The sequence below is a fragment of the Bubalus bubalis genome, chromosome 10 (genome assembly GCF_019923935.1).
Source record: "Bubalus bubalis isolate 160015118507 breed Murrah chromosome 10, NDDB_SH_1, whole genome shotgun sequence".
Lineage (NCBI taxonomy): Eukaryota > Metazoa > Chordata > Mammalia > Artiodactyla > Bovidae > Bubalus > Bubalus bubalis.
This window is the reverse complement of record NC_059166.1, coordinates 6530110-6556751: the sequence shown is the minus strand read 5'-3', so window position 1 is coordinate 6556751 and position 26642 is coordinate 6530110. Positions and strand designations below refer to the sequence as shown.

The 26642-nt window shown below is 40.5% G+C and overlaps 1 protein-coding gene across 8 annotated transcripts in view; it reads right to left on the bottom strand.

Annotated features, from left to right (window-relative positions):
* PRKN (parkin RBR E3 ubiquitin protein ligase) overlaps positions 1-26642 on the bottom strand; it is a 1206600-nt gene that overhangs the window by 605741 nt on the left and 574217 nt on the right. The gene's annotated exons all lie outside the window — the stretch shown is intronic.

Sequence of the window (26642 nt, the reverse complement as noted above, 5' to 3'; positions counted from 1 at the left end):
TGCTTTTATGTATTAATGTTTCCCGAAGGAAAACATCCTCTCGGTAACAAGAGGGCATGGGCAGGATGGGTTACACCAAATACATCAAAACCCATGACCGAAACCCTCAGAGGCTCTACTAGCAAATTTGCATACTTCCATGCAAAACAGATCTGACGCCCTCACAAGCATGCTGAAATTGCCACATTGTCTCATTAACCAGTTTGTCTCAAATACTTAAATCATACCATGCGGATTAATCTTTCGTGTTTTGTAATTTTAAACTCATTTTCGTTAGCTGTTAACCTTCAGGAAAAACCAAAATAATTTTGGAAATAGTCTACATCTAACGTATGGCATTAGGTCTACATCGTAGTTGAGTCTATTCGTTCTATTCGCCAAAACTGGTTTGAAATCCAGCTCTAAGAATTACTCATAGAGGACGGTTGCTAATCTAGGCCTGCCTTCCTTGTCTTTAAAGTGAGGAGTCAGAGTCACACGGGGTTTCTTTAGGATTAAGTGAGAACACACGATGTGGTGCCTGACAAGATTAAATAGTGCCCAATCAATCGTGTCATCATCGTCGGGTCGAGAACATTGTGAAAAACCGTCTAATTCAGACCAAATGGTAGGAAATCACTACCTTCAATACAAAACTGAAAGTGAAAAAAAAAAAATGAAACTATTTCAAGAATGTTTGAAAAACAAGGTTTAACAATTGATGTGAGACTTCTTCACTGGGAACCTCTTTTTTCTCAGCAGAGGCTCCAGAGCACGGGCTTTTTTGTCTAATTAATTCAGATGTTTTCTCCATCACATTAAAAGATCCCTTTGAGGAAATCAAATCCATCATTTTCTAAAACTTTGCCTGTCACAGCAAGAGATTGTAGGCTTTTATATTTCCTAGTTAACCTCTTCAGTCACTTGGCTTTTTTTTTTTTCTTTTTTTCCTTTTTCACTTCCTATAAGACAAGCTGTGCTCATCTTAAAATAAACCAATACAAGCATGGACAAAGAAACCCCAGGGGAGAGCCACTGTGGTCTCCCTGCTGCGGGAGCCAGTTGCCTTGCAACAAGCCCATAAACCCGGTGGGCGAAATCTGTAGAGTGCTGGGGAACAGAGGCTTCAGAAACTTCCAGAGGGAGGCAAAGCTCTGAGTCCTGAGGCTCAATAGCAGGTTAACAAACATGCACCTGTGGTAATATTTTAGTCTCTTCGGAAATGTGGTTAAAATAAGTTAAATTCACACTAACGGTGAGCAAAGCCATTTTGGATTAGTTGAAGAGTCTGAATTACAAAATATTTTAAAAGAAAGCATTCTTACTACTTGCGTCCTTTTTGGTAATACAAATTAAGCTCCAATACAATCTGGACAGATTTCAATTAGGCTCCCTTTAAAAATACAACAGGAATGATTTACAATTACTATGGAGAATTGTATTTAACATGCACACTGGTTATTTCAAGGTGGTTTATAAATTTGCTCAACTTTTCATAGGTGTCTCCAATATACCTTATGTACTTAAAACATTTTCTCCCCACCAAGAGCCTAAAAATATCTTGTATATAGCTCTATACCATTAAATAAATTCTAAATATATGGGTTCTAATGACATAACTACACAAAGACTTTGTGAGCAGTATCTGAAACTCTAAGCAAAACTCTAAGCAAATCCAAAAAACTCTAAGCCAAATCCAAAGCACTGCATCTAGCAACGCATCTGTCTTTATAGGATTATTTTCCCTGAACTCAGCCTGGACCCACGTTGGGAATATCATACCTCTCTGATATTTATATTACTACACACATTCTTCTGGAAAGCATTCCACACCTCCTTCTGAGCCACCCTGGTGGACGACCACACTTGGATCACTCACCGGCTCACACAAGGTTTCAGGATGAGCTACCAAAGCATTTTGTTTCTGCTATCAGATCAACATCACTCATTATCAGAGAAATGCAAATAAAAACCACAATGAGGTACCATTTCATGCCAGTCAGAATGGGTGCGATCCCAAAGTCTACAAGCAATAAGTGCTGGAGAGGGTGTGGAGAAAAGGGAACTCTCTTACACTGTTGGTGGGAATGCAAATTAGTACAGCCACTATGGAGAAGAGGGTGGAGATTCCTTAAAAAACTGGAAATAGAACTGCCTTATGACCCAGCAATCCCACTGCTGGGCATACACACCGAGGAAACCAGAATTGAGAGAGACACATGTACCCCAATGTTCATCGCAGCACTGTTTATAATAGCCAGGACATGGAAGCAACCTAGATGTCCATCAGCAGATGAATGGATAAGAAAGCTGTGGTACATATACACAATGGAGTATTACTCAGCCATTAAAAAGAATACATTTGAATCAGTTCTAATGAGGTGGATGAAACTGGAGCCTATTATACAGAGTGAAGGAAGCCAGAAAGAAAAGCACCAATACAGTATACTAATGCATATATATGGAATTAAAAAGATGGTAACGATAACCCTGTATGCAAGACAGCAAAAGAGACACAGATGTATAGAACAGTCTTTTGGACTCTATGGGAGAGGGCGAGGGTGGGATGATTTGGGAGAATGGCATTGAAACATGTATATTATCATATGTGAAATGAATCTCCAGGCCAGGTTTGATGCATGATACAGGATGCTTGGGGCTGGTGCACTGGGATGACCCAGAGGGATGGTCTGGAAGGGAGGTGGAAGGGGCTTTCAGGATGGGGAACACATGTACACCGGTGGCGGATTCATGTTGATGTATGGCAAAACCAATACAATATTGTAACGCGATTAGCCTCCAATTAAAATAAATAAATTTACATTAAAAAAAGAATCATAACCTCTAGGGTTAAAATTCTATTACTGTTTATATTTTATAGAGAAGAAAGGAGCTACATGGAGATCAAGTTCATGTATCACTTAAGCCCTTAGTGTGAAGACTTACCCCACTCTCCCCCTCGTTCCCCCTTCCGTGGGGCCTGGATAACTGTGCTTTCAGCAAGTAAGTAAAAAGTGCTCTCGCTGTTACAGCATCATTAGCATCACCAGAACCATGTAAGGCACAGGCTAAGGTGCTTAAAGAGTACTTTGGTGGGTACTGAAGTGTGTCCAGCTCTTGAATGCCTCGGCACATCCTCCAAGCGCCAAGAGATGGATTGAAAGGTGCAGTTCAAAACAAAGCCTCCAAGTAGTTCGCTATCCACAGATCACTGAAATGATATACTACAATAACCATCCCCGGAACATTAAGGCTTACTGCACTGAGGTGTAATTAATCTGCTGAGCAGTGACGGGACATTGCTGCAGAGCGATTCCCAAGCTTCTGAGATCTGGCACGCCAAGGGACGGTCGGCGAATCCTCGTCTGTGACTCTGCCACAATGGGTGCGCTTGTGATTTGCAATTAACAAGGACGAGATGCAGGTACAGCATGGAGAGGCTTTGAATACACACTGACAGAATGTTAAGTGTCTCGTGAATGGAAAAGGAAAGGTACAGATAAGAACAAAGGAAAATACAAGTGAAGTCTAAAAATAAGCCAAATCCTCCTTTTTTAAATCAATTTTTCAGAAGATGTTCTTGTAGATAATATTAAAGGCATTGTATTTGGACATCACAAAGTGGTTTGTGAAGTTCGAGGTAGTTGATAGTCTAAACAGATGTTTCTCTGATTATGTCAGAATTTGAAAGAATTTCATAAGGGAAAGATATACTGAAATATATTAAGAAAATTAATTAATTTATTAATTATTTTACAGAAAAATATTTTGTATTGGGACCTATTAAATTAAAAAGATAAAGTAAAATTTAAAAAATTAAAATGATGTACTGAAAAATAAAAGAAAAAGCAAATTAAGCTGACCAAAATCTAATTACTTGAGAAAAGGTTTTTCTAAAATCGTAAATTTTGAAATTGGGGAGTAAAACAGTAGAGTATATGGTACAATTAGGAAAATAGATTGATTTTTCTCAAATATAAGATGAATAAAGACTCTCTTTACCTTGCTATATTTCAAAATTTGTAAATCCATGACTAATCGGAGCAGTTTCCTTTAAATTCCCTGTCAAAATGATACAATTGGTAATAAATCTGTGTGGCTGAACCACACCGACTCCATCTTGAAAGCTCCACCTCAGGTCCCCACTCTGTCCCCCTTGTTTTCTGTTGGACCGAGCTTTAGCCCAGCTCACAAGGGACGCCCTCAAGCCAGTATGTTCTCCATCAGCCTTTACCTTTGCCTCCCTCTGGCAGAAAAACTGGAAGAATGCCTTTGCGGACATAGATGGTTAATGGAAATGTGACCCCCCAGGGGACGGGAAACCCCTGGTTGCCTAAGGTGGGATGTGCTTCTCCTGAGCTGGAAGAGTTGTTTTCAGCTTTGGTCCCTCTAAAGCCCCCTGAACGCCTCTCAGTGGCAGGGAGTGCAGCTGTGATCCCACCTCTGGACCTTCTCTGCCTGATCCTTCCTTCCTGTGTGCAAGATTCCCATGATAAGCTTCGTAATTGCACTCTATGGAGCTGCTTTCTTTGTTCTCTGTCTTAAAGTTCCTTCTCAGTTTAGAGGATATTATTCAATATCTCTGCTGCCCAACAAAAGCAAATGATTAAAATATCGTATTGAAACTACATTTAAATAAATAATTAAATATCAAATGCCTTTAACAGAGGCTATAGAATAATTGCTTCAGTGCAAATTTGAGGTAATCCAGGATCTGTGCCTCCTGACGGCCAGAATCTATCCTTTCACACCCTGCGATGATGCCCTAGCATTCCTGCGAACATCGTTTAGTCTCAGTAATTTCAGAACCATACAGATATATCAGTTCTGAACCCTGATGATTCTGGTGCAGTTTCTAACAAAGATCTAACTTTTATACTAAAGAAAGGTCAATCATACAATAAACAAGTGACTAAATTGTGAGTACTTCAAAGATAAGTCCAGCATCTCATTCATTTTTTATCCTCAACATATGCATTCATTGAAAGCTTTGTTTCTAACCTGTGAAATATTTTTATCACATATTTTATTTTTATGATTTATCTGTATATTTTTCTATATTATGCATCTATCTATCTATCTATATATATGTATCTTTACTTATTGTGCTCAGTCTTGTTTGATTCTTCGCAGCCCCATGGACTGTGGCCTGCCAGGCTCCTCTGTCCACGGACATTTTCAGGCAAGAATACTGGAGTGAGTTGCCATTTCCTACCCAAGGGGATCTTCCCGAATTCATGATAGAATGGGGATGTCTTCTGTCTCCTGCATTGGAAGGCAGATTCTTCACCCCTAGTGCCACCTGGGAAGCCCCATATTTACTTCTTACATATTATTCATAAATCTTTTAAGAAGACAAGAATACTCTCATTTCACCATCATATCTGCAAAATTATTCTCTCCCTTCCTGTGTAGTATAGGAGTGACTTTCAGCTTATCGTCATCTCTGTCTATGAGCGCCATCCAGCTCATTCCATCAATTTAGTTACTTCCTTCTGTTGCTCATCCTTTCCATCACTGTCAGATGTTTAGGGAGATCTTAGTGAATCCTGTGATGTGCCTGTAGCCTTATAACATAGGAGCAAATGGGCAGACTTGGGCCAGGTGGTTGAGGGATCCAGGATGCCGTTGACTGCTTTCCCGTGTTTGGACAAGTGTGAACGCTGTCTTTCTGGGGCAGACGTGGGATCATGTTTATTGCCCAAGAAAATTACTCATCGGCATAGCTGGATTCAGAATCATTCAACAGGCTGGGAAGCCAGAGGTCCGAGCTCCTGCAGCTCTCGTTCCCTGGGGAGTTGCTGTGAAATACATGAGGCCGCTGGAATTTCAGAGGGTCTTGCTCCCTCATTTCTTCATGGACAGAGCCCTGGGCCTGGTTTACTCCTGAATCTGTAGGTACATGTGACATACAGATGTGTGAAGCTATCTGGCTTTTCTTCAGATGTAGAGGCACAAATGTGGTATTTCTGGAGATACTGCAATTATTTGTTTCTTGCTTGTTAAGTCCAGGCAAATGAAGCCATTTCAGTTCTGCATAAAGTCTGCTGGAAAGAACCAGGATTCAGGCACTTAAGTTTGCCTTGGCCGTGTGCAAACATATGTCCTGCTGACCATGTATAGGCCATCTGGAAGGCTCTTTACGCTTTAAGACATGTTAGCCTTCACCTGCCTTAAATTTCCTGAGGGAATTTTTGCTGTAAATATTCTAGAAGAGTTTTAACCATAATGCTCTGAAGCAATACTACTTAGAAAAATACTTTCCTTGAGGAAAGTGAAGCTTCATAATGGTCGTGTCATTGCATATTTATCTGCTCATTTCTTTCTCAATTTTTTGGGTAAATGACTATTTTTCAAGATAAGTTGAATAGCAATGATATAAAATAATCGCCCTGCTATATGTCTGCCAACTATGCACATTCTAGGAATCTTGGTAAGTGTCAGATCATGTGAAAAGCAAGTGATTTATGTGTTGCTGGCAACCAGGATTAAGTTGCCGGAGGTGCTAATAGCTTCCTTTCCATATGAAAATGATGACAGTATCAGTTAATAGTGAGCAACTGTTTTCTATGCGTAAGAGATTGTACTTCACGTACTTTCTTGTATAATCTTAATAACAAACCTATAAACCACCATTTTGAATTTCTATTCGTAGATGAGGAAAGTATAACAGATAAACTCTTTTCCCCTAGTCACAGCCGGGATTCAAACGTGCCCTTGTCACTTCAGAGCCCTCGTTCCTAACCCACCCTCCCACCCCACTCCAGCCAGTTGCGTTTCTTAAGAGTAATCTTCTTATGTCAGTACACTGACTACATTTTTAGTCTCTTCATTTAACGTGACTTCAAGATTCCTGTGTGTTCGGATAATGTAAACTGTATATAATTTAACTACTGCATTAATTTAGATATGGCTTAATGTTTATAATCACAGAACATCCTAAGTTGATGCTTTGCAACATCCACAGGAGGTAACCATTTTTAAGGTCCTCCTGGTTATTTTTCCTGCCAGAAAACTGTTCTCATTTCCACTTATTTTCAGTTACTTCCTACTGGCATGACAAACTTCTGTACGTTCTTGTAAATAAAACGCTGCTCAGGCATGAGTAGAAGACAGTAGGAACACCTTCCACTGTGTCAATAACGAAAGAAAAAGAGATATGGGCAATTTCTCCACGAGTAAGTTCATGTCACTTCTTCTGTTAAGCCTTTCTGACCTCGGGTAAAGTTAATCATTTCCAACTTGGGGTTTGAAATATATCTTATACTACACTGTATATTCTTATACTCCATAATATTTTTTTTACAACTCTTACTTCCTCCCAAGACAGTAACTACTTGAGAGAGGAAAATGTGACACGTTTACTTCTGTTTCTTGGACCTTAGCATAGCTCCTGATGCTTAATGAATGACTGTGGCAGAAAGAAACAGAGAGAGAGGAGGGAGGAGGCCATCGGGAAAAAAAGGGAAGAAAATATGGAAGAAGAAATGAAATACATTAACTTGCTGTGTGATTTGTATCAGTTCAGTTCAGTCACTCAGTCATGTCCGATTCTTTGTGACCCCATGGACTGCACCACGCCAGGCCTCCCTGTCCATCGCCAACTCCCAGAGTTTACTCAAACTCATGTCCATTGAGTCAGTGATTCCATCCAACCATCTCATCCTCTATCGTCCCCTTCTCCTCCTGCCTTCCATCTTTCCCAGTATCAGGGTCTTTTCAAATGAGTCAGTTCTTCTGACTCCAGGTGGGCAAAGGATTGGAGTTTCAGCTTCAGCATCAGTCCTTCCAATGAATATTCATACTATGTGATTTTTATACATACTAAAGTTGTATTCATACTATGTGATTTGTATACATACAAAATACTCTTATTTATCTATAATTTATCATATTAGTAGAGAAAAAGAACCAACCATCATCCCTCTGAATAACTCCTCTGACCCAGATTCCCAAGAACCGAAAGGAAAGTGGTCAGAAAGACCAGAAACACAGTGGTGTTTGTCTTCCCAGGAGGACCGTGCAAGGCTACAGACCTGCTTTTTGAGAAGAGCTGGGTGTTAAGTACAGCTCTTCATTGATGCGTTTTATCTAAAATACAGCTCTAAAGTGTGTGAGTATGTGTGTGTCTGTGTTCTAACCTTGCAGACGGAAGGAAGTTAGAACAACTGCCACTTAAAAACTGTAGTCAGTTTCACAAGGTGGGAATTTCAATTCCTCTTTGGAGACAGTATTCTAAGGTTTTGAGGAAACCATCTAAAATGGACATCTTGCTCAAAATGTGATGAAGGCAGGGTCCCTGCTCTGAAATGGAGAGGTTTGGGCGCTCTGGACCAAGTCAGCCTACAGGGTGCATGTTGGCAGGTTACATCTTTCTTCAGGAAGACGCTGTGCATTCCTGTGGAGATCTCGTGCAAACTTCTGAGCATGGAGAGCGTCTCTTGTGAAAGAAGGCAGAGAAGAGAAAGTGAAGAAGCTGCTTCCTTGGACAGGCCGTGAGGGGTGGCGTGCACAGGCATTCCGGCTCTAGGCCCTGGCATCACAGGCAGTGGTGGGCTAAAGGTGGGCTCTCCTGATGCCAGGCAGAGTCCCTCACTCTTGCCCCTGGGGCACCAGCTTAGGGCACCAGGAGCGGGCATCCTTGATCCGGGCTCTGCTGTTTTCACAAGATGGGCTCCACCAAAGTCAGGAGGAAGGACCCTTTGCTGGCTTCAGGGTGACAGTGGACACGGGACAGTAACAGGGGAAGCCGGCTGGGAAAAGACCACGGCAGGAGAGATGCGGAGACTGAAGAAAAGGGGGTGATTTGACAGCACGTTTGACTGGTTCTGGGGAGAGCTCCAGAAGCAGTATGTGATGTTTACAGCCTTGCTTCAGGATGGCAGCATAAAATAGGCCAGAGGTTCAGCTGGAACAGACTTCCGCCACTGTGATTTTGTCACCAACCATCAAAAGGACTGCATTTCTACCCAGAGACAATCAGAACCTCGGCACACCGTGCCCATCCGCTGATCATCAAGACAGGAGAGCTTCAGAATCACGCGGGGATCGCTCTCCACACCGCTGCCCTCGCCCTGCCCCACCCCAGAACCCCATGTGGAAACTGAGTCCCTGACATTTTAAACTTTCCAATGAAGGTCTTTTCCTCAGGTTATTTTTTGTCTTCAGCTCACTGGTGAGGTGAGCCCCTGAAGGTAAGGTTTGGCTTCCTGGCTTCTCCCACAAGAGGTAACCTGACATGTACGGGTGGGGAACCCAAGGAATAGCTGCCGTGTCGGAACTCCGCACGTGTGTGCACACCAGTCTCACGGTCAGTGTTAGCTGTGGGGCCCCAGGCGCTGTTAATCAAGGACAGTGGACTGCACTCTCCGGACAAGTTGCTCCTGGGAACTGGCTCCTTTGCAGTTGTGCTTCTGTGTCATCTCTTATTCTCAATCTTGACTTGGCCCCATATACGTTTTGCTCCCACTAAATGCCATATCATATTTGCCCTTTAATTGTCCAGGCTTATATAGGATGTCATTTATTTTTTGACTTGGTGGTTTACTTGCTAAGTCATCTCCGACTCTTGCGATCCCATGGACTGTAGCCTGCCAGGCTCCTCTGTCCATGGGATTTTCCAGGCAGAAATACTGGAGTGGTTTGCCATTTCCTTCTCTAGGGCATCTTCCCGAACCAGGGCTTGAACCTGGGTCTCCTGCACTGCAGGCAGAATCTTTACCAACTGAGCTACCAGGGAAGCCCCATTTTTTGACTTGGATAATGTGAATAACTCCTTACTAATACAATAAATGAGTGTTAGCTGCTCAGTCATGTCCGGCTCTTTGGGACCACAGGGACTGTAGCCCACCAGGGCTCTGTCCTTGGGACTTCTCTCAGGCAAGAATAGTGGAGCAGGTTGCCGTTTCCTTCTCCAGGCGATCTTCCAGACCCTTGGAGCACACCACGGTCTCCCGTTTTGCAGGCATTTACCATCTGCAGTAAAGAATCTGCCTGGAATACAGGAGAGCCAAGTTCAATCCCTGGGTTGAGAAGATTCCCCTGGAGAAGGAAATGGCAACACTCCAGTATTCTTGCCTGAAAAAAGTCCCACGGACAGAAGAGCCGGGGGTTAGCACAGCTCTTCATTGATGTGCTATATCTAAAACAAGGCCATGGGGTCCACGAGTCGGACACAACTGAGAGACTAAAAGTTTCATTTGCTGGTACATACCATAACCTAAAAATGTGTCATCTCAATTATATCATCTCAATAATTTATAAAAGCTGCGGATGCTAGTCCAGTTGCTCTTTATGGAGGGATGAGATTAGTGTGTGGGCTGGCCTTAAAGCTGAGAACACTATCACTTTCTGGCTGTCTCAGGTAAGGCAACTGTGAGTGTTAATGGAGGAAAAGAAGCGGCTCAACATCAATTCAATCTGTAAAGACAAGAGCAGTGTGACCATTTGCCAGATTCCTGCAAAGCTGGGTTTCCTCACCTGTTGGGTCCCCGAAGTGGGCACCACACCAGACCTGGATTTACTACTCCACAGGCTCCCACCCACCCTGTCCCCACCCAACAATGTCCCCAGTCTACTCCCAGCTTGGTCCTCACATCAGACCATCAAGCTTCACAGGCAAACGTTACAGAACCAAGTCCAGGGGAGTCCACGCTCACTGACCTGGAACCTAGGCACGGCCGATCCAAGAGCCCACACCCTTTCTGTTGCATACTGTCCCCAAAATTCCTGGAACTCTCCCAGAACAGCTGTCTGAAATCTTTTCTATTCCCCTTACACCAATACCTTTTCCTTCCCACCCCTTGACAAATGATCTTGCCTCTACATTAGGAAATGCTTCCAGTCGGTACATCTCCATTTAAGAGATCACTGCTGGGAATTGGGTGTGCTCTGCACATAAAACAGTCCCAATTACAGGAAACATCTCAGAAGCTGCTATTATTCATGTCTGCCTCTTGCTCTCAGAGGCCAGTCTGACTGCTGCAGGGCACACTAATTCTCATCTGTACGCCTTTACTGAAGTCCCATCCTTCCTGGAATCAAGGATTCCTTTTGCCCTTCAACACGGACAAGTGTTCTTCCCCATTCTTCAGGGTGCCAAGCATGTCCTACATCTTCCGTAAACCTCCTTGTTACACCAGCATCCTTCCAGAACATGCTCTGGTCAGGACCACGACTCAGCGTCTCCCTGTACGCCAACCTCCAGTTGCAGGCATGCATGCAGACCTTCTGAGCTCTCTGCCAAGCGTGAAGGGTGTTGCCTGCTTCTGTGTCACCTTCATCTCAAGCAGCTCTAATACATATTACCTGGCTCTCCCTGAACATTCCAGAGAATTTTCATCATTCTTCCTTTGAAACAAGCTCAATGCTTGAGACATGTAGGGAGATCTCTCCATGATGTGTCTGTAATATTCCTGATTTTCACTGTAATATAAAAGAAGCTTGACCCAATTTCTCTGGGCTCCTAGCTTTTCCTTAACCTAACCTACGTGTTGATTCTTGGCTTAGAGGAACTCTTGCTTAATTTCTCAGACTCTTTCTTTCCAGACGCTGACTCCTGGATCCCCTATCCCATTTGCTGTGATTATCTGCCCGCCATCACTTTTCTCAACGCCTTGAGAAGACACTGAGTGAGACGAGTGCAGACCACAGATCGCATCTGAGCACATCAGGGTCTAGGGCAACAGGTTAATGGTTCCAAAATCTGACCTGCTTTCCTCCTTCTGAAGCGTTTTTCTTCATGTAAAACATTTATTAATATCTTCAGTTAAAAATATCACAGGAGAACAGGAAATTGGAAAAAAAACTTTTTCACTTCATATAAATAATTGTTAACTGTATTAAATCTTTTAAAATAGACTAGATGTGCTACAAAGGAATATAAAACATTGGTTCGTTCAGTTCAGTTCAGTCACTCAGTCGTGTCTGACTCTTTGCGACCCCATGAATCGCAGCACGCCAGGCCTCCCTGTCCATCACAAACTCCCTGAGTTCACCCAAACTCATGTGCATTGAGTCAGTGATGCCATCCAGCCATCTCATCCTCTGTCGTCTCCTTCTCCTCCTGCCCCCAATCCCTCCCAGCATTAGAGTCTTTTCCAATGAGTCAACTCTTCACATGAGGTGGCCAAAGCATTGGAGCTTCAGCTTTAGCATCAGTCCTTCCAATGAGTATTTAGGACTGATCTCCTTCATAATGGACTGGTTGGATCTCCTTGTGGTCCAAGGGACTCTCAAGAGTCTTCTCCAACACCACAGTTTAAAAGCATCAATTCTTTGGCGCTCACCCTTCTTCACAGTCCAACTCTCACATCCATACATAACCACTGGAAAAACCATAGCCTTGACTAGACATCAGTAGAATATTATAATTTATGATCTGCAATTGACATGTATACTTTATTTTATTTTATATTTCTGCATCTTAGCTATCTCATTACTGATATGTTATTTTCTTCTTTACAGGAAGATAAAGGTCACTGATATTTAAAGTTTGCAGGAACCTGGAAGATTATCTAGCCCCAACACTTCATCTTACAAGGAATATATAGGGGAAGGGAAACGTAAAGTCAGATTTTGAGTTCTGATCATTCTCACAGGTTCTCTTTTTGTTCAGAGTAGATTTTCTAAAATTGATTAACGTATTAGAAATGCTTCCCTCTTAATAATTTATCAGAAAATAAGTTCATGGATTTGGGAAACGTATATCAGTTACTATCAACTGAAATCGTGCTGTTCATCCATTTGACTGTATAGAACATTGCATAGTTTCCTTCTATCTTTTCTACTTTTGTTTACCTTGGAGAAGGCTATGGCACCCCACTCCAGTACTCTTGCCTGGAGAATCCCACGGACGGAGGAGCCTGGTGGGCTGCAGTCCATGGGGTTGTGAAGAGTCGGACGCCACTGAGCGACTTCCCTTATTTCTATAATCTAGAATTATGCCTAACGACTTCATGAACACTTGTTGAATGCATGAGTCAGTATGGTCAACATAAGTAAGATCTTTCTTTTGACTCTAATCTGACAGTATTGTGCCACATAGAAACAGTCGGTGTTACTCTTCTAGAAGTTTCATGGCTTGCAGTCTTACATTTAGGTATTTAATGCATTTTGAGTTTATTTGTGTATATTAGATGAGAAAATGTTCTAATATCATTCTTTTACCTAGAAATGTACAGTTTTCTGAGAGCTGGTTATTGAAGGGACTTTCTCCTCACGGTATATTTTTGTCTCCTTTGTTGTAGATTAATTGACTGTAAGTGCAGGGGTTAATTTCTTGGCTCCCTATTCTGTTCCATTGATCTGTGTATCAATTTTTGTGCCATTACCACACTGCTTTGATAACTATATTTTTGAAGTCAGGGAGTAAGATAGCTCCAATTCTGTTCCTTATCAAGATTGCCTTGATATTTGAGATATTTTAAGTTAATTGTTACACTATAGCACAAATAATGTTTGATAATATAGTATTATATTTTGAAAAATAGAGGATATCAAAAAGCATACTATATTTTTTAAAGCTTTACATAAGAGTAGCCTTTCTTGGATTGCCATTAGATTTGCCCAATCTGTATGTGCTATTCATATATTTTGGATACTAACCCCTTATATCATTTGCACATATTTTCTCACATTCAGTAGGTTGTCTTTTTCATGGATTTCTTTGCTATACAAATGCTTTTAAGCTCAATCACATAGAAGAAAATGGCAACCCACTCCAGTATTCAGCCCGGTGAATGGACTGGTTGGATCTCCCTGCAGTCCAAGGGACTCTCAAGAGTCTTCTCTAACACCACAGTTCAAAAGCATCAATTCTTCGGCGCTCAGCCTTCTTCACAGTCCAACTCTCACATCCATACATGACCACAGGAAAAACCATAGCCTTGACTAGACGGACCTTTGTTGGCAAAGTAATGTCTCTGCTTTTGAATATGCTATCTAGGTTGGTCATAACTTTCCTTCCAAGGAGTAAGCCTCTTTTAATTTCATGGCTGCAGTCACCATCTGCAGTGATTTTGGAGCCCAGAAAAATAAAGTCTGACACTGTTTCCACTGTTTCCCCATCTCTTTCCCATGAAGTGATGGGACCGGATGCCATGATCTTCGTTTTCTGAATGTTGAGCTTTAAGCCAACTTTTTCACTTTCCACTTTCACTTTCATCAAGAGGCTTTTTAGTTCCTCTTCACTTTCTGCCATAAGGGTGGTGTCATCTGCATATCTGAGGTTATTGATATTTCTCCTGGCAATCTTGATTCCAGCTTGTGCTTCTTGCAGCCCAGCATTTCTCATGATGTACTCTGCATAGAAGTTAAATAAGCAGGGTGACAATATACAGCCTTAATGAACTCCTTTCCCTATTTGGAACCAGTCTGTTGTTCCATGTCCAGTTCTAACTGTTGCTTCCTGACCTGCATACAGATTTCTCAAGAGGCAGGTCAGGTGGTCTGGTATTCCCATCTCTTTCAGAATTTTCCACAGTTTATTGTGATTCACACAGTCAAAGGCTTTGGCATAGTCAAGAAAGCAGAAATAGATGTTTTTCTGGAACTCTCTTGCTTTTTCCATGATCCAGCAGATGTTGGCAATTTGGTCTCTGGTTCTAAATACTTCTAAAACACCATATAAAGACTTTCAAGTTAAATTACTTACTGGCAAAAAATATTTTCAGTATATATGATAAAACGTTACTATAAGAAATGGGTCCTTATAAGGAAAGGAAATAGCCACAATAATGAGCAATAAATAATGGAAACCTACTCATGCTTCCTAGTAATTGGGAACAGTAATTTAACATGAGATACAGTGTTCCACTGAAAACACTTATAAAAAGTAAAACGAATGAACTGTATTCTAAGTTTTGTTGGCTTTAGTCATTAAGTCATGTCCAACTCTTGCAACCTCAAGGATGGTAGACTTCAAGGCTCCTCTGTCCATGGGGTTTTCCATGCAAGTATACTGGAGTGGGTTAGTTTTAGGGAGAGTGAAAACAGATGTGCACTTTCCTGAGGCCCTATTGGAATTAAGCATCATAACACTTTAAACGCAAAATGCTTTTGACCTAGCACCTCTTCTTCTAAAATTATATTCTGCAAATGTGACCAAGGATTCCCTGGTGGCTCAGTGAGGGAGAGTCCACCTGTCAATGCAGAAACGAGGGTTTGATCCCTGTTATAAGAAGATCCCACAAGCCTCAGAGGAGCTGGGCCTGTGAACCACAGCGACTGGGCTGTGCTCTAGAGCCTGCGAGCCACAAACACGTGTTGCAGCTTCTGAAGCCTGTGCATCCCAGGTTCCTGCTCCGCAACAAGGGGAGACACCACAGTGAGAAGCCACGCACTGCAACTAGAGAGCAGCCACCAGGCGTTCGAGCTAGAGAAAAGCCTGTGCAGCCACAGAGACCGAGCACAGTCAAAAACACATAAATAAAATTGTGTGACCAGACACGTGTTCAGAGATGTACTCAAGAGAGATCACGGAATGTAAAGCAGCTTAGACATTCGCCGGTGGGGGACCACTAACAGATCAGAATAGCATCAATCATAAAACAATCATGTAGACTTTTATCTCTTGATAGGAAAATGAGAACAATATATGATGTAAAAGATACAAATTACAAAATAATACATAAGACATGAGTTCATTACAAAACAGTGTGTTTTCCTGTGCAGACACACAGGAATAGCTTGAAAACCATCTAGAAGAAAGCACGTTCCCAATGTCAACAGTGATCTTCTCCACGTGGTTTGATTAAACCTAAGTTTTAGCCTTCACTTTATATGAAGGGTATTTTTTTTTTTTCAGCACACATTATGTTCTTATAATGAGAAAAAGCAACATTTATTATGAAAATAATGGAGGCATCATAGCTTTAAACTGCAGTTCAAGTATACCATTTATAATAATATATTATGACAATTATCCTGGTGCATAGTTCTGAAAAAAGTCAACGGCAACACTTTTCTAAGTGATTGTGACTAAGTTATTTATTTTTTTCCTCCAGATCAGCTGGTAGAGAATTTTATCTATGTCACAATCATACATGTATTATATAAAATTCAAATTGAGTACATTTTAATTTAAGGAAACTACAGATGTTGCAGTCTGCTACAAAGTTATTGTCAGAGTAATTTTATTGATTTGAATACTTGGTGTTATTTGTAGAAATTACAATCAACTACAGTGGCAAGATGGTCAATTGACCACAGTACTGGTGGAAAAAGCCAGAGATCAAACATAGTAAAAGTCAATACATTAGAATAAGAACAGCTATGGTCATAATAACTACAATGTATTGATCCCTTTACAATGTGAGACTCTGACGCAAGCACTTTACATATCCTTTATCACATTTACTCATTCCAACTGCCTTGTGTAAAAGTCATGGATATTTGTTTCACAAATGAGAAAACTGAACGGAGTGTGAAGATTTTGTCCAAGGCTATTAGACTATAAGTGTGACAGGAAAAGCTCAGATCAAGCTTCTCTTACTTCACTGGCCACGCTTCTGTCTGTTAAGCTACACTATAACCACAGGAAGAATAAACCATCAGGCAAAATCATTTGGAAATATATTGTTAATGGTGACTTAGGATGTACATACAGAAATCGGAGACCAGAGTATAGCCTCAGGTAGAGTGGACAGAATTAAATTAGATATTAACAGATATATAGGGCTTCCCTGGTGACTCAGACGGCCAGGAAGCCGTGTGCAATGTGGGAGACCTGGGTTCAATCCCGGGGTTAGGAAGATCCTTTGTAGGAAGGCATGGCAACCCACTCCAGTATTCTTGCCTGGAGAATTCCCATGGACGGAAGAGCCTGGAGGGCTACAGTCCATGGGGTACAAAGAGCTAGACTTGACCGAGTGGTTAAGCACAGCACAGCACAGATATATAACTGTATTTTAATTTCTCTGGCATGACCACATGGTGCATCTGGTACCTAATAAGTGGGGGAGTTGAAATCTGTGGTAGAATGCTTAGTACTTTAGTTGTGACCGTTGGAAAGAAAATGTGGGAAATTCAGAATAAATCACAGTACTCAGTACAATGGCTTTCCATTATTTCTAAAGGACTATGCTTTAAACTGCATGAGATTAAAAGATGCTTGCTCCTTGGAAGAAAAGTTATGACAAACCTACACAGTGTATTAAAAAGCAGAGACATTACATTTCCTACAATACTTTGGCCACCTGAAGTGAAGAAGATCAGGTCCATGGGGTCGCAAAGAGTTGGACATGACTGAACAACTGAACTGAAGTGAACTGATGGTTTTTCCACTAGTCACATATGAATGCCAGAGGTGGACAATAAAAATGGCTGAGCAACGAAGAACTGATGCCTTCGAACTGTGGTGCTGGAGAAAATTCTGAAGTGTCCCTTGGACTGCAAGGAGATCAAACCAGGCAATTCTAAAGGAAATCAACTCTGAATATTCATTGGAAGGACTGATGCTGAAGCTCCAGTACTTTGGCTGCCTGATGTGAAGTGCCGACTCATTGAAAAAAGACCCTGATGTTGGGAAAGATTGAAAGCAGGAGGAGAAGGGGATGACAGAGGATGAGATGGTTGGATGGCATCACCGACTTAATGGACATGAGTTTGAGCAAACTCTGGGAGATGAAGAAGGAAAGAGAAGCCTGACGTGCTGCAGTCGATGGGGTTGCAAAAAGTCCGACAGGACTGAGTGACTGAACAACAACAAATACTTTAAACAGTGCATCATAATCGGAATTAGTGGATTATAATTCCTAGTTTGTAGTAATCATGACTGTGTAGCATGCTGACTAATCCTGTGATATGGGGAATCTCTCCATTATTTGCTCTATTGGGATCCAGTGGTCATAGAGTTCATCTAGGTAGTCCCATAACCATGACTGATAAACCCTATTCTTCAGTGGCAACTTCTTTATCACAGTTCAGTTGACTCTGCTTATTTCATAAGAGTAAACACAAGCCATCTCCAAAGAGCTTCTTTAGCTCAACTCCAATAAAATGTACTTTTTTTATTTCTACTGTTGTGGTTTTATTCTTATGCAGCCATATGCTGTAACCACATAGCTGGGCAGTGTAGAGTTGTCTCCAATTTTATCTGCTTTTATCCACATGAGATAAACATCTTATCGCCAAAGTACACAACCAAACTGCAGTCCTTAGGCAACGAACTTATTTAAAGCATTTCATTATTCAATCAAGAAAATGTCCAAATTGAAATGCATGCATTATAATAATTATTAGTACTCACTGTTAAATACTAAATTAGAATCGATTCTCTAAATGTTCTCCATATATTGCACATTGTACTAAGTGATATGAATTTTAACTGCTTAACATAAAGCCATTTAATGACATAATTGTGAACATCAGTGTAAGTTTTAATGGAATGTTAGAAGCACATGGAGAAATGGTTCTTTGAAATGGCTTGTTTTTATAAGGTAGGTATAAAACTAATAAACGAGATAACTGTGAGGGAAAATGACAATGCTAGGGTCCAGGAAAATACTGAATTTCTGAATAAGGTACGAAAATCTACAGATATAAACAGTCGCATGATCCAATAGACTATTGTTTACTTCTTAGACTCAGGAAGCTTTATTGAGTCCTGAATCTCGGCAAACAGTATAATTTCCTAAGTGAGGCACAGGACATGCTCTACAAATGGAGAAGCGTAAAGAACACAGGCGTTAACAAACACGCACTTAGAAACAGGCGTCACCAACAGACACTAACTCGCTTCTCAACTGCTCAGCAAACAATGCCGGTCAACTGGATCATCCTGAAGAAGGGATGACTCTCAGATAGTCTCAAATTTCACTTCACGTAGGAACCCATTTTGAGCTCAGTTCAGTTCAGTCACTCAGTTGTGTCTGACTCTTTGCAACCCTCTAATATTTTCAAAAGTTACTGGCAAAGGAAAAAGGTCCCAGTTTTCCAGTAAGGGTGGCAATAAAGGAGTGGAGAGGAAACCCTTTATGCTGGGTGATTCACTCCTGGTGATTACAGATAACAGAGAGTTAACCAAGAAAAACAGAATTTCAATCAACCACTAAACAGACCCCCACTGAGGAACATACTGGAGAAACGTGAACGGATGAGACAAGGAAACCATATGGCTGTTCTTAATGACCCAATAAATACAAGAAAACTGTGGTGCTTCTAATCGGCTCTAAACTAAAATCTCATCTGTATGTTGTTTCTAGCTTTAAGGAAGGCAAAATGCCGATTCTCATTTACCTTGATTCATACATTTACCAGGGATTTAAGGACAGTAGTGTGTAAAAATAATCTTTTATTTTTGTATACTTCGATTTTCTTTTTCCTTCTTTGTTCTTTATCATATCTCTCATGCCAGCCAGCTCAACTTCTCTTTCACCCTATAAAATATCCAAAGTTTCGTGTAGTGAGATTCCTTCTGTAACTAGTCATAATCTTCTACGTAAAATCTCACAAACAAAAATAACAAACACAGGAAAGGGAGAAAGTGCGCTTCCTCCATTTTCTGTCATGTCTAAAATTCCAGATACTTTCCAGGAGAGCATTATCTCATAGCAGGGCTCTTGCAAGAGGGTCTTTTCTGCCGGAAGGTATCCTCCGGCTTCTCCACCAGGAACTCTGACTCAGTCTGCAGATTCCAGCGCTGGCCTCCACTGCCCCCATCAAGGGTGCCCTAACCCACAGATTCTAGGCAGCCATCCCGGTTCGTGTCTTTGTAACACCTGGGCTTTGCTTTCATCCTCCCTGGTGACAAGTCCAAGCTCGTCAGGACGGAGAGGACCTCCGTGGAGGCTCAGGATGTTGATTTTTGCACCCACAGGAGTGCTGAGTCTCCGGCCTGCCAGAGATCAGGCAGCTAATAAGGGATCAATGACCATTAGTTTTCTAAGTCATTAGGGCTTCCCTGGGGGCTCAGTGGTAGAAACCGCCTGCCAATACAGGAGGTCTGGATTTGATCTCTGGGTTAGGAAGATCCCCTGGAGAATGAAATGGCTACCTGCTCCAGTATTTTTGACTGGGAAATCCCACAGACAGAGGAGCCTGGTGGGCTACAGTTCATACGGCCGCAAAGAGTGGGAAACAACTCAATGCTACAACAATAACAACTCCTGTCATTTCCTCTGCCTCATAAAATGCTCCTAACCTTGGCGACATCACTACCTGTGGAATTTCCACTGTCCCCGCCTCAGCCCACTGCTCCAGAGGCTTCTCTGTTCACCTCTGTTGAGGGAATTGCCGTCTCTGAGCCCCCGCAAAAACACGCTGTGTGCCGGTCTGCTGGCCTCTGGGAGACACCGGTTTGTCTTGTTTCTTCTTTCTTCTCACACGGTGAAGTCTTCTACTCTCCTTCATATCCATCTTCATCAAGATGTAGTTCAGGGTAAAAACCATCACTGGCTGAGCCCACCCTGACTGACATCTTCTCCAAACTATGAGAACAGTGAATGAAATCCTCCCTTTTCTGTCCCTAGAGCCGGCATAGAAGACAAGGTCAGTGCACGTTTTCCCTGCACTGCTCAATCCGAACTGAAGTCATTTCTGTAAAGTCTTATCTTCCCAACCAGATTTCCAGTGCTTGAAGGTCAGTCTTTGTTTTCTGTGCAGTGAATAACATAACCAAAATATACTTGGTATGAAAACAACTATATTTCTCTCAATGGAAAAACACACACTTTAAATTATAATTTGCTTTTCCATCTTTACACATAAAAGTTTTCTCTACATCTCACAGAAACACTCACATATGATGATCAGCACTGAGTTTATTTTCCGGAACTCTGAGTACTGAGGACTGTATACTCTGTATACTGAATACTGATAATTACCTACTTTAGGAAATTCAGATATGAGGATCCCAAACTATGTCTGTTTTCTAAATATTAGTGGAACTAAATGTTTTCCCACATGTGAGTCAATAGTGCATGAAATTCTTCTCAGTTTTGATTTTATTCTCCACTGCTATTTTCTATTTATATAATTATATTTTCTGTACAACATCTCAAGTTTGGTAAACTGGTTTAAGTGTGTGTTTTGCAGCATATATCTTACAAACTAAATTTTATCATGGCCTCTGATAACTTTCTGAGAGCTAGCTTGACCTGAATAAGAGGGATGATGGTTTCTTAATGACTACCATCAAGGCATGATGAAGTGTGGGTCTCCAAGACACATCAATCACCTGCTTGAAGGATCAAGAAGGCTATTTCCTGGTGGAGAAGCAGGCCTCATTCTCTTGGCCCATTACTCCTACATCTTCCTTCTATTCTTCTCACTCCATTAGCCTCCTGTGTGTCTGCTCAGAGGCTATCACAGTCTGACCTCCAGTCCCCAATTCCTGGTATTTCCATTTAGGTCTAATCTACCATCCCAGCTGAAAAATTTGGTGATGTTTACAGGGGTATTTAATCTTTCTTTGCTCCAATTCTCAGAATTTCATTTACAAATCTATTGAAATTATCTTATCACACCTCTTGCTATCTTCTCAGGTAAATCGATATACCCTCTCCCCTAACCTAAAACCCAGCAGTCTTGAAGTGCTTTTTTGGTTAATCATGATAAATTCCTCTGTCATATCTTTGTGTTCTGGGGCCCTTGTCTAAAACCACAACATAACCTTCAACAGAGCCTCTCACTGACATATCTAGGTTTGAAATCATTCCATGGAGAGATGAAAAATTAAGAAGTAACTTTTGAAGCCTTTGGGGATGATAAAAATGCTTAAAATTGCTCATATCTCAACAGCATTGTGGTAATATGCATGATTTTCTTCTGTATATGAAATAAGATATGAATTATAGCACATCAAGTGAAAAAGCAACTTACACTTCACACAGATCAGGGTTTTCCTGGAAGTGAGGAAGCAAGAATTATTTTCAATACTTAAAATGTACATTAAAGAAACTGCACATTTGCTTGAAAACATGGCATCATAATCTAACAAGGTTATGTTTGTGGGACTATGGTGTGGACATTGGTTATCTCGTGTGTGTCAGTATTCTGCTGCATACACATACACTGATTTCCTTTCCTTGGTGACTAAGTGTTGCAAGAGTGTACAAGAGTCTTTAGCAATACTATGGAGAAGATGACTGTTGATCTAATTTTCCACTAAGTTGTAAAAGCACTCAAATAAAAACAGGGTTATTTCACAGAAAAAGGAAAACTGAATGGAATTGAGTCTAGACTTCAGAGCCACAAATACCTATGAGTTCTTAAAAACGACCTCAATTTCTTCAGTTCCCTAAAAAAAAAATGACATTTTTTTCCATAGTGGACTTATTTATAAATAAAATTTAAAAGGTTTTGTTTTAATTCACAAAATTTCAGCTGATTCTACAATAGTATACATATAGATATATATATATATATATAGATACAGATATAGATAAATGTTTCCCCTATGGCTCAGTGGGTCAAGAATCTGCCTGCAGTGCAGGAGACACAGGAGACATGGGTTCAATCCCCGGGTTGGGAAGATCCCCGGGAGAAGGAAATGGCAACCCACTCCAGTATTCTTGCCTGAAAAATCCCACAGACAGAGGAGCCTGGTGGGCCACACAGTCCACAGTGTGACAAAGAGTGAGACATGACTGAGCGACTCATCAGCAAAAAATATATATATCTTAAAATTTTACCTTATTTTTTCAAAGAAAAAAAAATCACACTTTTTTCCCCCACAAGTTTTCCACTACTCAAAACTTGATTTAGAAATAAACTGTCCTTGAGTCTGAATACCTGATAGGTTTTTGAAAAATGCTGTAAGAAGTTTCTAGTTTGTCACCCAAATTGCATGTCAGACAACAAAGAACATTTTGTCACGCTTAGATACCATTCAATCATAATCTGAGTCTGACTGCAATTCTATTTTACCCAGAACTGCGAAAATGTACCTAGAGAGCAGTGTAAGCACAGGGAGAGCCTCTCTCTCCCGCCAGGGATGAGGGCAGAATGACAGGAGTCAGTGCGGCCTTCCTCTTTGCCTTCTGTCCCCATTCTCCCCCTCCACCCAGCTGGCCCTTGAGGTTTGATGAGGCCCCTGGACCACAAGGGTTGGGATTGTGTACATACACATTTGGAGATGCTTGTGATGTGTGGGTTACTGCGTAATGCAGGTAAGATTGGGCAACACAAGGATATGCAGCCAGTGGCTCCTAGACTGTGCAGATACAGGCTTTCCTTTGTGGCTGTCTCAGGGAACCTCAGATTTGGTCAACCTCAGATTTTTTCTTAAAAACAAAACAAAGCCCCTCTTCCATTATTATTAGATATTGGAAAAAATAAGAACACATCAACTACACCAGCAAACCATCCCGAGAAATCCTAAGACTCATTCTATGAGATCCTCGTTAAGCCTAAAACAACATAAAAGGAAACCAAAAGAAAAACAGAGCTCTTCAAGCGCAGTAATCTGATTTAAACTGAAACGTTAGTAAGAAACTTTGGGGACATAAAATATGCAAATGATTTATAAGTAAAAATTGTTCAATATTTGGTGACACTTATTTAATATTCATTGTTTCCTGGTCAACATCTTCCTGGAAGATGAAACCAAAGATGGAGACTATGAATATTAACATATTCAAACAAATGTTCCAGTTGACATATACTGAGCCTAACAGGGAGAAATGAAAGAAATAAATTACGTATTGAGTAAAATGAAAACTCTCCATTTGCTACACTGAGTTTAATAATTACATCATTTATTATAATTCAGAGGATAGTTTTTAGTACCAAGTTTCACTTGAAATAAGTCTTTGAGCTATTTAAGAGATTCTTCTCAACTGTTTCTATAAGAAAGAAAATTCTATGTAAAAGATCTTAACTCTGGTCAAAATCAATCTAAAAAAGAATCTAAGCAAATATTACTTCTCAAAAATATAAAATATGATGCATGCTATAGGCTGTTAAGTGGTAGAATCAACACCCCTTAATAGGCATAAACATAATGACCTTGGTTATTTATTACTTTATTACTTTGCTATGATCTGAATGTTTGTCTTTTCCTCAAATTCATATGTTGAAGCATAATCCTCGCTGTGATGGTATGTGGAGCGGCGGCGTTTAGAATGTGATATAGTCACAAGAGCAGGACTCTCAGGAATAGGGTTAGTGCCTTTATTAAAAGAGACCCCAGAGCTCCTCTGCCCTGACCACCAAAGGAAGAACTGGTGCGCTAATGCCATCTAAGAATCAGGAAGTGGGCTCTCCCCAGTCACTGAATCTGCTGGCGCCTTAATCTTAGACTTCCATCCTCCCCAACTGCCAGAAGTAAGTATCTGTTGTTCATAAGTCACTCAATTTATGATACCTTGGGACTTCCTTGATAGCTCAGTTAGTAAAGAATCCGCCTGCAATGCAGGAGACCCCAGTTTGATTCCTGGGTTGGGAAGATCAGCGGAGAAGGGATAGGTTACCCACTCCAATATTCTTGTGCTTCCCTTGTGGCTCAGCTGGTAAAGAATTCGCCTGCAATGAGGGAGACCTGAGTTTGATCCCTGGGTTAGGAAGATCCCCTGGAGAAGGGAACAGCTACCCACTCCAGTAATCTGGCGTGAAGAATTCCAAGGACTGTATAGTCCATGAGGTCGGAAAGAGTTGGACATGACTGAGCGACTTTCACTTTGGTATAGCAGTCTCCACAGACTAAGACAAGATATAACTGAAATTTTTTTTTTCATTTTTTTCCCCCTGCAATTATTCCTGATCCTGAACCCCACTGCTGAATTGTCAGGTGTGAGGGAAAAGGCAACAATCTCACAGTTGGCTAAAAAACCCTTCATTACCACAAAAGCACTGCTAAGCCAGACACCTTCACAGGGGAGTGTTTGACAAACAGGGGATGCTCACTTTTAAAAGTTGTGATTTGGAACTCAGGAATAATGCCTAGAGAGTAAGGCTCTAGGTATGCTTTAGTCTACATCTGTGCAAGTAAGAAAAAATATGTATTCCCCAAGGCACATAAAAAAAATCCATATCATATCCAAAGTTGAATTAATTTCACTAATGGAAAAAATGCTAATTGATTTTTGTTCCACTTATTCTCAGGTGCACACCCTTTGAGCGGGCTAGAATTCTTTTTATAAAAAGGTAACATGTCTTTCAGAACTACTGTGATGCTTCTTTCTAAGACAGCAGGGACAAGTGTAGAACTGACTTCATTTCAGATTTCTCTGCCTAAAGCGTAGGTAAGGTCAAGTTTATATTTGTAGTCTTATAAACTAAGGTGAAAGTTACTGCTATGTAAAATGATTGAGGTAATCTTTAAGTGCATAAATATTAATTAAGAATACATTACAGAACCTACATTTTTGAATTTTAAGTATATGGATATTTTATTCAAGTGCTAGAAATTGAAGGTTTTATGATAATATAACATATACTTTATGTAAAATTGTGTCAAAAATTTAAAATACTCCATAAATGTAAAAATAATAAACTACTTAAAATGCCTATCTTCTCACCTTCTTAAGAAACAAACACTACATTCAAAGCTTTAGAAAATAGAAGAGACATGGTTTATATTTAGCTGCACAGTAAAAGTGCAATCCAGAAACATGGTTTTAATATAAGGACAAAGAAGAAGGAATTAAACTTTTCACATTGCTTTAATTTTATGCTCCAAGCTTACATGCAATATTGCCCAGAAACTTTATATTATCTTTACCTATATTTCCAATCATTAAATGTTATCATACTGATTGTTATATTTTGTTTAGGTTTTTTCCATTTTTTTCCAACCATTCCTTCTCACATTTCAGGCTTTTCTTCTGGGATCATTCTCTTTCTTCCTGAAATAATTTAACTTAGAAATTACTTGAAAGTTTTAGATGGATGTTGGTTCCCTGTGTTCCTATTTACCTGAAAATGCCTTTTTGGTTGTTGTTCTTAACTTTTTAGAAGATTTTTCTTAAATCAATTTTAGTTTAGCATTTATTTTCATTCAGTTTTGAAGATACTGTTCTCATCTCACCTGCCTTCTGATGTTGCTACTGATTAAATAACTATCGATTCTTTCTCCTGTGTAGCAACTGGTCTTCACTCTGCCGCTTTTCAAATTTTCTCTCTGACCTCTATGTTCCACAGTTTCACTGATGGATTTAGGTGTGACTTTCATTTTATTCTTACCCCTTGGGATTCTTGGGTCTTAAAAATTGTGGAAAGTCCTGCTTTATTATTATTACTGTTTTTGGTAGCATCATGTGGCATGCTGGATCTTAGTCCTCTGACCACGGATCAAACCTGTATCCTTGCAGTGGAAGCACGGAGTCCTAATCAGTGCCAGGTAAGTACCTCATTACCTTTTAAAATATTACCTTTCCACTGTTCTATTATTTTATTCGGAAATCTAATTTTATCCTCCATGTTGTTTAACTTCTCTTTTATTAAGTATATTCTATTAGGTCAAATTTCAGATCTAAGTTATAATTTCTCTTTCATATATTCACTCACTGTTTAACCCATTTAGCTAATTTGCTGTCAATTACTATAATTTTTAATTTAACATCTCTATCTAGAGTGAAAATAAAATAGGCAACTATCCTTAGAACATTCCTCTCTCCAATTGATCCCAGGAGATCATGTTTTACAGGAGGTTCTTTAATATAATTCTATGGTTTCATTTTCTACCCCAATGAGGCCCTAAACTCACCAGTGTTTTCTCGGTCTGA